A 12,909-nucleotide genomic window follows, 5' to 3' on the forward strand; every position below is an offset into this window, starting at 1 on the left:
GGTCAAAGTCAATATGAAATAATATCCACCAACCTTTTGATGAGTCTAGTACAGGCTCTTTACTGACACAGTTCACATATCTCTATAATCCTAGTGCAAGCTTTATGCTTCTCCTTGCCTATTCCTTATATTTTTATATGTAAGTAGAAATCACATCTCTCGGTGATTTGCTTATTTTCATTTGGAGCCCAAGTAATATTTCATCTAGCATTTTAAAGTAAAAGATTGGGTGGTTTAAATACTGTCTTCCTGACTAGCATGTTTCAGAACAGGATACAGCTGTGAAAAAGGTGCAAAAACAAATAAAAAGAAGCTTGTGCCAGCAGCACTTCATTAAAATGTCTTGATTCACCCAGGCCAATCTTGAGAACATTGCATAGGACTCAAGGTATTTCACTGAGATCTTGTGTAGGTACCCACGTACAACAGTATCATCTGAGGTAGGTCCCAGCCAACACATTGTGAGTAAGGAACCCAAATCCAGATTTGAATATTTTGGCTCAATTTTCTCTCTGTGATGGACAAAAACATCTGTATACAAACACTTTTGCTCTCTGTAATTGGTAAAATAATTGTAGTCAGGGCTCAGATTTGACTCTGGTGGCTTTTCTTCTTCAAGTTAGTTCTGGACACTGAGTGAAGCAATGCATATCTACCCCTCATAAATGTGGGATGTGAAGAAATGCTATTATTTCTTTGTCATTGTGCAGTATTTTCTAGAGTCTGGACCAGTATCACCTGTAACACTTGAAAGAGATTCTTGATGGATGTATTTTGACTTGTTTAATTTCACAGAACAGCATTTCTGTGACTCCACGTTGGCTTAAGTCATTGAGAAACTTTTTCGCAGGTCTCCAAACACAACTGTGAGCTGTAGAAATCGGAATTGTTTGGAAGCTACTGATGAATTATTTCATGGAACATCTGCAGATTGGTTATAAAGAAAAAGAAAAATAACAAAAAATCAACAGTCTGAGGGGAAAACCAAGGAGGAACTCTGTGAGCATTCATGGGCCTTAATTTAGATTGAACACACCTGTAGCTGTGGTAGGTACAAGAAGGAGACTTCTTGCAGTCAGTCTCCTCTGTCTGTGGAGGAACAGGTGAGTGGAGCTTCACTTCTGTAGACACCAGAGTTTTTTTGAGGGTCTGTTTACTACAGCGTGAAGCTCTTCAGAAAGTTTGCACAAAACACACTTATTTGAAATTGTCAGAAATCATCCATACAGTAAAATAGCATCTGGTCTCTCTTTACCAATCGTTCAGCATTTTGAAAAATGCTTTGCTTTCTTAGGATTCACCTGTGGAGACAAAAATGTGCTGAGGGAAAAAATATGGTTCACGCAAGAGGCCCTGCTGCAAGGAGGATGGAGACTGGCAGAAAGCCCCTTGCCCTCCCCAGCTGGGCAGAAAACAGTTTCATGGTGGAAAAGCCCCAGAATAAACAGGTAAGAAGAGAAGCAAGATGCACAATATTTAAAAGGATGTATAAAGAGAGGCGGGGAACAGACTTCAGTTGCTTTGCTGGGAATAATAGTGCACTTGTAGTCACCTCAGGCTAAAAGATAGACCAGTGAATCATAACAGGAATTAAAAAAAAAGTGTGGACATTTTTAAGTTAAGCTTTTAAGAATAAATCTCTAGACTGTGACATAAATCAGCTGCCTCTTTCCCACTCCCTCCCACCCCAAGCACTAACTAAAGCGATTGGAAACATTTGGGTCTGGAAAAAAAGGGAAAGCTATAAGTGCTTTTTCTTTCTTTTTTTTGCCAAATCATGCAGAAGATGCTGGCAGCTGCAAAGATTCAATTATACACAATGCAAAAAATAATTTAAAAAAATAATGGCACTTGAAAAAAAATTGCCTCTCCAGAAATTGCGTGGAACAATAAATCTGTTAATTAGCTAATTAATATTCAATTGGGGTCAGTGGGCTTAATAGAACCTTTTTCTGAGACCCAAGAAATTTTCAAATCACAATGTTAAGTCTGCCCACTTTCATTATCATCTAAGTGCAGGCAGCCCTTATCTCGCCGCCAGGCGCCCAGGAACAATGCGGCACCATTATCACCCCGGCGCAGTGGGTGCGGATACTACATGTGGATGTTGCAGGCTGTGAAGTAAAAATGCTTGAGCATTTAGGGTAATTGATATATGGTTTCTGCTGTATTGTTTAGGGCTGTTTGTTTGCTCTACTGGTATTTAAGGCAGCCGAGCATCAGAAGATTGATTTTCATTGGTTGCCATTTTTTTATTTTTATTTTTTTTTTTATTTTTTTTACAAAGTCGCCTACAAGTTGTCAGTGTGGAGCCCTGACCAACAGGCTCCGCCAAGTCATTCTGATGGAGCAAGGTTTGCTTTACAGAGCCGCTGGCAGAGGTGGTGGGGCCACACGCTCCTTGTGCCTTCATCTGGACTTACCACAGAAATGCTCACCTCTCTTAGCCAGATATTTAAACCAACATCACTAAAAGGGACAAAATGCAAGACCTGCGTCAGCAACGGTGGTAGCTGCTTTTATTTATTTTCCAAGGATTGCAGCTTTCTTGCTGTAAGACCTCCTACCCATTTTGTCCTTTAATATCATAGTGTGGGATTGGGGGCTGTTGTGTTTGGGTCCTCCCGTTCCCCCCACGTAAATAAAAATCTGTAGATTGCAACTCCTGGAGTCCACTGGACTGAAAACAGCTGCCTATGGTATTCCACATCTTTATAAAATAGCTTGTGATCAAAATTACATTTTTTTTTTTGTTTATCTGGAAGTAAATCCTCCAAGTTAGCTAAGAAAGGCCACCCAGGTCCAAGTGGTTTGACACAGACTCATTAAATCATCATCATGGGCCCTTGACACGTGCTATACTCTTCTGATGATTAGATTGTAAGTGAAAAATGCAGTTAGCGTTAACACCACAGCACGTGGATGTGACCTACATGCCCGTCTGCTTCTTCACTGTGCTTCATCTCCACGCAGGGCTATAAACGACACCCAAAAGTGGAACAGTTGCCTGAATACTTCGCGGTTGCCTGGTTCAGCTGGTAAAAGTTTTTCCAAGGAGTTCTCCATGGAGGAGCAATTATTTCCCCTCTCTACATGGCTCCCTAAGCTGGTCTGAGAGAGAATCTTGGCCAGCTGAAGAGCTGGGAAAGAGCTTTTCACTGAAAGTGAAGCAGCGGGTAAGTGACTTACAGGTGTTGGCTTTTTGTGGCTCCTCTGTCTTGTGCACCCCAAGGACATTTTCTTCCTGAACTGCTATAAGCGTATGGGTGTTCCTCGGACTGGGACATTTCTAAAAGATGTTTTGTGGGGGTGGCTCCGTGAGCCATCCTAAAGCTGGGAACCAGATGCTTGTATTTTTATTTTGTTTGCTGTGTTCCTTAGCTGTTTTTTTCATCCCAATGTCATAGAGCTCATTTACTTTATTTTAGTGGCATGGGTGGAAAATTGGATGGAAAATCCTTTTTTTTTTTTTCCTCCTTCAACTTTCTTGCAAGTCACTGGACTTGTGCATTTATTTTCTGCGTAGCCTATGTGCAATTCTTCTGATTAGATCCCAGCTGCCACCCCTCTGCTGTAGCGCACGCGTACCCTGAACCTTAAAGCAAAATAAAAGCTGCAATTTCATAATTCCATAAATGAAAAGATGCTTCAAGTATTGGGAAACACTGAAAGAAATTCTGCAGTTTGAAGATACTTCAACTTAACTACTAATTGCAGAGGACCAGTGGGCGTAATTTTGGCACTATATTAGCTTTGCCACTCCATGAATAATTTGCATACAAAATGCTTTATTTTGGCAATCTATTAAAGAGCTATACAGTATTTGTGGCTTATCGCATTCACGCAGGAAGCAGGATCCTTGGCCATCTCGTTAAATTCTGTTGATGCATAACAATTTAAAGCATGGCACAAGCTGGTATGACATTTAAAGATGCCTTCACTTAATTATATTACACAAATATTGGGTTGTTTATCCTTGGGAATAAAGTCTTTTTGAAGTCAAAGTTGGCATGTGTATAAAGGAGTAAATTTTAACTGATCCCTCAAGTGGGCCTCCTAGCTGCAAATTGGGGTTCTTGCATTTTTTAAATTATTTGTGATAAGAAGCATTACACTTTGAATACAGCCACTGGAGTTTGTTTGGTACTCCTCCCACCCCCCCTTCCTTTGCTATAATGGAAAATATGTTGTTTAGTAATAAATCATCACACAAAACTAGAGGGGTAAGTGTAGGTTGTGGGGAGAAATGGGACAAAAAATGCCATTTGTGGCTGCAAAAATTCCTCACTATGATCTTCATGAAGAGGAAGAAATCATATAATGGTATCTATGGAATATCTGTATAGACCAGGGGAAATAAAGGTAAAAGAAAAATTGACGGGTTTTGTGGTTCTCTCTTTTTTTTTTGGTTGTTTGTTTTTATCCACTAGAAGGACAATCAGCATGAAGCAAAAAAAGGAGTTTGAGTTTCACTGTAAAAAATAAATAGGAAAACTGCAAATCTAAAATTTACATTGTTCACTTCTCGTGGGGTGATTCAATTTTCTCAGTGGTCAAAATAATTTTATACAGCACATGCAGAGGCTGAAAGGGAAAAGACCAGGGATGGGTTGGCCAGAGGGTTTCCATCCATTGAAAGTCACATTCAAGGAGATGGTAAATGAGGAAAATGAAACCATCTGTTTCCTATTCTTGGGAAGAAAGTCTGATAATTTTGCTCTGTAGATGATGTTAGAGAGAATAGATCAAATTTTGGGTCACTGAACAGTTAAAGGGAAGATCAGTGTATAAAAAAAATACTGGATTGGAGCATGAGCTTCTCCTGTTTCCTGCCCCACTTAGATCAGAAACAACAAACACAACCAGAAAAAAACAACAGATCCCAATCCTATATAGCCTTACTTTGAAATAAATAGGATGACTGGGATGACCTCCAGGTATGGACTTAGCAGGCCTTGCACATCAGTGGAGCTGCGTTAAGTGGCCTTGTGTCCTTTTCTGGGCTTATTTTCGAAGCACAATGGTGCTTAAGCCTAGGCCTCTGTTTTAGAAGCAGTCGTGTGAAATACCTTTGCGTTTGTTGGGTTGAGTAGTCCAAAACATTCAGTTCACTTGATTCTTGCATACGGTAGGAAAAGTATTTGGTATTTCATTCTTACTGAAAACAGACATACGGAGTGAGCATTCACTAAGTGCAACTCCGAGAGCTTGTTTGGGTAGTTAGAAATAATTTTCCTCCTGGTTCTCATCATAAAATTGCTTCGTATCCCCTTTCTTAGTACACTCACTCAGCTAGTTAGTGGTGGTGGTTGTTTCTGTTGCCTTTTTAAGGCTGAGATGTATGTTAGTTTTAATCTTATAGTTTCTCTTATTCTGCTGTCCGCTGTAGATCTGCAGCACCAGAGGTCTCACCAAACCTGCAGCGGTAACAACAGCTCCGTGATGCGGTTTATCTGGGAACTCCTTTGCTCCTAAAGTTCAAAAAAGAACAAAAGGAAGGCTGATCCTAGAGTGGTGGCCTAATTTCCCTCTAACTTGTATTTCACAAAGCTGCACTGCTGCAAATAAATAACCCCAAAAACATGTAGGCCAGCTGGGGCTGCTCCTTTCACTCAGGGAGAAGCTTGGGTCCTCCATCTGCTTTTGGCTTCATTCTTTTTCTTTCTCCCCATGTAATTAATCAACTAATGAGCTGATATGGAGTAATTTTATTTATCATGGACTATTGATAACATCAGTGTTCAATATATTAGCAATTAGGAAAGTAAGAGGATGTTAGGAAGCCTTATGTCCAATTAGGTACCATGATCTACGTTACCACCCACCCGCTACCTCCTGTTTCAATCCATAAAGTGTCCCGTATTGATGAGGGATGTGAATTGTCCTGGTGGTGCTGGAGAAACTGCATCGTGGCTTGGAACATCTTCCAGATTAGTTGGCCAGACCCGTGCATCTGGCGACAAGGCTGTGGTCCTCAGCATGGCGTGGCACCTGCCTTGCTGACTGTTTCTACGAAGTGCAGCCCTAATATCTGCGTTATACTTCCTACTCATCGTGAGATGTGGTTGAATGGATTTTAGCTCCATAATAAAAATCTCTAGGAGTTAATGGACCAGCAGAGGCTGCTGAGCTCCAAGTCCCACCAGCAACGCCAAGGGCTCCCGTGGAATTATTTGCAGGTGCAGACACTGGACAATGCCCGGCCTTTGCCAAATTCATGCAGCAACGACCGGAATAAAAAGTTTGGCGACTGCCTTAGAATAACTGGGCTGGCAGCAAGGGCAGGGCTCTCTCTCTCTCTCTTTTTGTTTTAGAAAAAAAAATGTGAAATTGAGATCACCAGCACATTGTGAGCTGGGTCAGGAGCTGCGTGGGGCTGGTAGGACACACGTGACTTTTGGGGGGTTGGCTACGCAGGGAAGAGAAGCGTGGCACAAATTGGTTTTCTTTCCTGGCTCAGTCAACGGCTGCTTCGTGCCCGAGTCCCCCACCCAACAAACTCAGATTTATTCATGGCTTCTCTGAATCTGCTCTCACACTGTTTAGGGCTCTTCAATTTCAGCAGATGATGCCTGATTTGAAGGTAGAGTTTGGGCCTTTGGGCTAATTTTATTTAGTCTTACAAGATCTCTTGAGAGATTTTTAATGGGAACTCTGCATTAACTGTCCCCACAGCAGCACTGCCAAAGATTATTTAATCTTGAATGCCTTTTCAGTATTTTTCATTGAAGATCACGAGCCACGCTTTCTACCCAAGCCCTTGATTCTGCCTTCATCCATATGCTGCCGTGTGCTCCATGAGCTTGGTGGATGTTCTCCTCTTTGGTCTTCCTGATTTGTGTCGATCACGGCTAGCTGGTGCCACAGAGCTGCCCAGGGAGATGTGCTGCGTGCAGCTGGGCCATCCACGCATCCCTTACATGAGGAGAATGGCATCTGAATAACATATAGCAGGCTGCGCCGAGCTTACCTGGGATGGGCACATCTCTTCAGAGGCGTAGGGCTTGACTTCTGGAACATAATTTCATGATAAAGAATGACTACTAAGATGCTAATAATCTTACAGATTGCGTTGAGCTTCTTTTTTCTTTCCTTTTTTCCTTTTTTAATCAATTAATTAATTTATTTATTTTTGTCTTTAGGGGGAATGGTTTCAATGGGCTCTTGTTGGAGTTGTATGCTCTGTGCGTTTGCACGCTGCCACGTTTTTTTTTCATGAGAAGTGTTTTACTCCTGATACTTGGCTGCTCCTCATGTTGTGCTCCTTTTTCCAGTTTCTGATGCCTCACACCTCACCTACACCTGGCCTGCTCAGTTTTCACACCGAGATGTGGTCTGGTATTAGCGTGCTGTTGCTCACGTGTATAGAGTCACATCTCTGAACAAGAAGCACGAACGTGTAATTAATGCAAATGGTATAGGTTTTGTCCTGTTAGGTACAATTCCCTGGTGTTGAAATCACTAGGATGGCATAGGTGAGGGTTTTGCAGGTGTAAATGAGAACAGCTTTTGGTCCACTGCATATTCCAGCCATGTTGACAAAATGCATGAAGGTTTCTCAGCACAATTTCCCCTGCTGAAGCACTTGGAAGAAATACAACTTTCCCTGTGTGCTCGCCTGCTCTGGGCAGAGCTGCTGGTCCAGGCTCTGTGCTCCTCCTGGTTTCCACCTCTGTTGACCAGCCACTTATATTATATTATATTACCACTGACAATGAAATAAGGATCTAATCTGAATCTCATTGATGCTAATGAACACTTTTATATTAACTTCAAAAGGTGCTGCTGGATCAAGCAGCAAATTATTTTCCTCCAGGGTATTTAAATCTTGATTGTCCCCCACAAAACTGGAATCTCAAAGGTACAGTGAGCAGTACGCAAGTTTTGCCCTATTGCAAGGGAAATGTGGAGGCTAACACTGGTGCAACAAGGTGATCCTTTCCTTCTGCTGGCTATTTGACAGCTGCAACAATTTGTCTTCTGTCATGAGTTCCTGCAAGCGACTCAGCTGTTGGTATGGAGGGCAGGGTCAGCACTAAAATCTTTCAGAGCTTCAAAAAAAAAAAATAAAAAAAAAATCACAAGGTGTTTCTGTAAAGCATGCATTTCTGGCCTACTTGAATCCAGCTGTGTGACTTTCAGGTCAGGAAGAGGAATTATAATACAATCTTCACTAACTTTTGATTCTCCACAAAAGGTCTTAACAAAATTGGATGAGTTTTCTGTGAATATGTTAGCAGGGTGTAGAATAACTCTTTGCTTGCCTTCTTCTCACTGAACTGGTAGGTAGCCTTTCTAGTGTGAATAGACTCTTTTTTTTTTTTTTTTTTTTTTCAATGAAAGACTCACGAAAATATAATAAATGAATGGAAAGAGAAGCACAGTAAGTTCTGCATCTTTTCATTGATCTGTTATTTTTAGTAAATCACCTGTAATCATAACACAAAATCCCCGAAATACGATGTAATGAAAACAATCAGGAATCAAGCTCAACCCGAGAATTAAAGGCATCAGCTCACGCAGTTCATGAAAGCATGAATCTATTGTAGATGGCCTGGCTATCATAGTGCAATCTATTTAGCAATGTAGTCAGCATACCGCTGCATCTGGTGCAGTGCTGTGATCCTTATTAATTCTCCATACATCTATTTGCCTCTTGTATTCTTCAGGTCTTGTGGGTGCTGCCAGATGTGCTGGGATTGAAGGCGGTGTTTAATATCTACCTCCTTGCCACTGCAACACCTGTGACTGCCCCAGGTAGGAGCACAAGAGGTGGATGTTAGGAGGGCAGTTCAACATCCAGCGTGAACGCGTGTGGCCAAAAATAATTATAGCGTACACGATATGTGATGGAAATGAGTTACTGCCTAATTACGTCTCCTGTATCCATTCGGATAAATTAACGTTTGTTGTGAGCCCTTGGGAAGCCAGACACACTTTAAAGTTGTAATGAGTGCTATCATTATTGCTTTTGACAGTCATTGAAGTATAATTATCTGATCATCTCTTTAAGAAAAAAAAAAAAACTCAAAACTTGTTATATATGTGTTCTGAGCTGGCAAATTACAGAGCAGTCACCTTCGGAGCGCAACCGCTCTGCTATTTTCTGTAGTGGCACTGCCATCTTCTGGAAAAACCGAAGTTGTGCTTCCAAATTTTTCACCTTGAGATGAAAAACTTTTCCAGAGCAAGAGGTTAAGTGCAAAAGCCAACTATCCCTTAGATGGAGGGAGTTCAGAGTTGCTGAAATATTGGGTTTTAATGTTAGAAAAGGCTGTTTTCCAAGGATTTTTAGGATACGTACATGCCAAGGTCAGTGACTTTGCAGTCTCTTCCTGCAACCTGTATGCCTGAAGGATCAGGCACATCTGTATCTCTGCAAGTAGATGAGGCTACAGACTTTTTAATTTTCCATCTTTTTCTGAACATATTTATTCCCTTCAGAAGCCAATGCGTTTCTCTCATGCTTAGGACAACGTTTGATATTAGTTTCCCAATAAGCCTGTCTGGATCAAACATCAGCAATGCAGAGTTCTTGCCCAAGACAGATGGCAAAACCAAATTGTTTCTGTTTTTCTAAGTATTCACACAGGCATCTGCCAAGATTCCTTAGTCATGAGCTACTGCGAGAGGCGTAGCTTGAACCAACCTCGTAACTGGAGCCAGGAGTTCCTACAACAGTTCTAAAATTCATTTTCAGAGAACTCGGATTTTCCTAGCAAGCCATTATCCTCTCATTTTTCCTGTATTCAGAAGCCACTGGTGGCCCCACGGCAAAAACACTAACCAGAACGATCTTCAGCTCTGAAACTACGACAGTTCATGCCGCCGACCATTACAGCAGCTTCTTTCTCTCTTTCCAAAGCCTTTCTGAAGACTGCCAGTCCTAAAAATGTGTTTTCTGTAATAGCAATAGAATCCAGCCAAATTTAGATTTCCGTGAGTCTCAGGTACAGGCTACTTACTTATTAATTTACTTTTTTTGGCACTAAAAGTTTTCCCTGTTGAATGGATCACTGTTGCCTCCATGTTTAGTTCCAGTTCAGGAGCTTGAAGCTTAGTGAAGGCTATCAGACAGTATTGTTATTTCTCAAACCAATGCTCTATCTTGCACAAAGATAACACTCTGATAAAACAAAATGATGGCACATGGCATCTTTTTCAAAATTAAATTTGTTGATATAGCAAATTTTTTAAGAAGCTGAAAGCTTCAGTCCTAGACCACCACTAGTTTTCAAATCAAGCTAGAGGTTTTCCTGTATAATTTTGACATTGAACTTTTTTTCACTCAATGCACCCTCAATACCTGTCTTCACTTGAAATTTTTCTTTTCCTTACTGCTAATTTCTCTCCAAATTAATGATTTTTCTTTAACGCATAAATTGCATGAGTTGTCTTAGCAGCCTCTTTTCTATCACATATACATATATCGAGAGATTGATGCTGGAATACATTGCAGATGGTTATCCTTCTTTGTAAACAATGTTCCTCAGTGAAATATCTGTCTTCAGTCCTGAAGACACACCGGCCTGTGAGGGACACACTCTGCTGGCAAGCTGAGCCTACAAAACAGCTGATTGATTTTCTTAGAAGCTCTTTCTCTCTTTCCTGGCTTCCAGTAATGCTTTTTTTTTTTTTTTTTTTTTTTTTTTTTTTTTTTCCTGGAAGCAAAGACCCTGAAAGGTGTGGCAGCTTTATAATGGACCTGCTTGCAGATACAGCAGCCTGAAGTTGTGTTCTCCAAGTCTCGGTGGCAGTTGTGCTCTGGTAAGTTCAGCCTGGTGGCTAGACCGAGCCATACGTCAAGAGTTCGTGCTAATCAAGTGACAAACTACCTCTGCCAGCAGTGCCATCTCTGAGACATCAACAGAAGGGTCAGACATGCTTGCTCTCAGGAATTACCTTTTCTGTTATTTTGCCAGATTGTCATTTGTTGAGCTTATTGAGGAATTTCCATTTCCACTCCTTTCTCTATTTTTTTTTTTTTTGTTGTTGTTTGTTTGTTTGATTGATTGATTGCTATTATTATTATTATTATTACTATTATTATTATTGTTATCTTTTAACCCAACATTCAGCTGGTTTTCTGGATTTTCAGACATCCAGAAAAGCAAAACTTAGATTCTCAACTGGCCAATAATACTGCTGTTATCTTTTCCACTTCCTGAGTAAATCAATGTGCTCCATGTTGGTGGCATTCATCTAAGTCAGTATTCTCTTCTACAGGGTGCCCATCTATCTCTGGGCAAGGCACCCTGTGCACCCTTTATCATTAAGGGGAGGAAATATGGTGTGATCCATCATGTCTGAGAGCAGATTTCCACCTATGATCAGACGAATTACTCCTTAAAACTACCTATTTCCCACAACACAACAAAAACGTGTCTCAGATGTAAGCGTCTATGTCACAGGTGTCTGAAACTAACAACACTACTTCTCCAGTCTTACACAACCCCTAGCTTTTCCATTGTTTTGTTCTCTTTGACTTCCCATTCAACAGCACGAGAAGACAATGTTTTTGAATTTACCTGTACCCCAAGCATAATTAACTCCTAAAGTAACTCTGTCTGAGCCACAATGAAATCAAGACGCAGAATGCAGAACTTTTATTTATAAGTAAAGTGAAAGTTTTGCCCAGTGATGGACAAAATTACCATCTAACTAGCTCTAAAGGTGGCAGGCATGTAGCAAAGAGGCCATGTTCTCTGGTTCCTACTGTACTAAAAGCATCCTCAAGCTGAAAGAAAACACTGATTATCAGAAAGTCAATTGTCATTCTGCCTCTTTAGAAAAATTCCCATTAAAGATAAAGCCAATTTTAATTAGATTAAGTATCCAATTACTGTAATTACATTTTTTAAAAATTCACATCATGAGGATGACCCTTTTAAAAAGGGTTACAAGAATAATTAGTGTATTCATATTAACCAAAATGTATTGGATAATATTTATACCCAGAAGGCAAAGTACATTACACGTATTTCACCTTTGGGGAAAGCTTGCAAATGTTTTGGCAGTGGTATGAATATTTATAGGCAAGAGCGTGCTTTAGCAAGATTATATGAGAAAGCATTTATATGCTCACAAATTTTTACCCAAGGGTAAAGTATACATAAAATGTAGTGCAGAGATTACGGATATGCAAAGTACGGTTTAAGCGGGGAATTTATATCAGTTTGTTTAATTAATTGGAGCAGAAGACTACTTCCTTTATATTTTTTTTTGTGACAGGATGGCCCAAAGAATTCAAGTTTGAGCTTGCTTTCTGCTGATTAATGACAGCGAGAAGGATGCAGAGAAAGGGTCTTCCCTCTGTAAGGCATCACCTGGACTACGGGTTTAGCCATCCCCTCTAACGCGTTCCTGATCACAAAGGTTGATGATTAAGGTGGAAGCCACTTCATCTGTCACCTTGTGAGACCATAAATACACCACAGAGCTGGAAAACACGTAGCCAGCCTCTACTTTTAGCCACTCCTCATTTTCGGGCCACTTTTGAGCCACTCCTCATTTAGGGGCAAACCCTCCAGTTGTCAGCATGTGGAAGACTTGGAGGTATGCCTCATGCAACGAAGACAAGACACCACAGCCTTGCTCCAGGCTACCTGGGAAGCACCAACACTGCCACATAGGATGTGAGCCATGTTTCACTGCTTAGAATCAGAGAATCATTAAAGTCGGAAAAGACCTCCAAGAACATCTGGTCCAGCCATCACCTATGGCCAAAATCACCTACTAGACCGTGTCCCTTAGCACCACATCCAACCTTTCCTTAAGCACCCCCGGGGATGGTGATGCCACTACTTCCCTGAGCAACCCATTCCAATGCCTGACTACTCTTTCTGAGAAGAAAATTATCTTAATTTCCAACCTAAACCTCCTCTGGTGCAACTTGAGGCCATTCCCTCT

General features: G+C 40.9%; 1 long non-coding RNA gene across 1 annotated transcript; it reads left to right on the forward strand.

Moving 5' to 3' along the window:
• The first annotated feature begins 332 nt into the window (after positions 1–332).
• Positions 333–12,661, forward strand: LOC311437860. The gene is made up of 7 exons (XR_014693763.1): positions 333–440; positions 851–999; positions 1,295–1,448; positions 2,974–3,176; positions 8,670–8,757; positions 10,669–10,767; positions 12,232–12,661. It is a non-coding gene; the product is annotated as an uncharacterized lncRNA (long non-coding RNA).
• The last annotated feature ends 248 nt before the right edge of the window (positions 12,662–12,909 follow it).

The sequence above is a fragment of the Aythya ferina genome, assembly GCF_964211825.1.
Source record: "Aythya ferina genome assembly, chromosome: 5".
Classification (NCBI taxonomy): domain Eukaryota; kingdom Metazoa; phylum Chordata; class Aves; order Anseriformes; family Anatidae; genus Aythya; species Aythya ferina.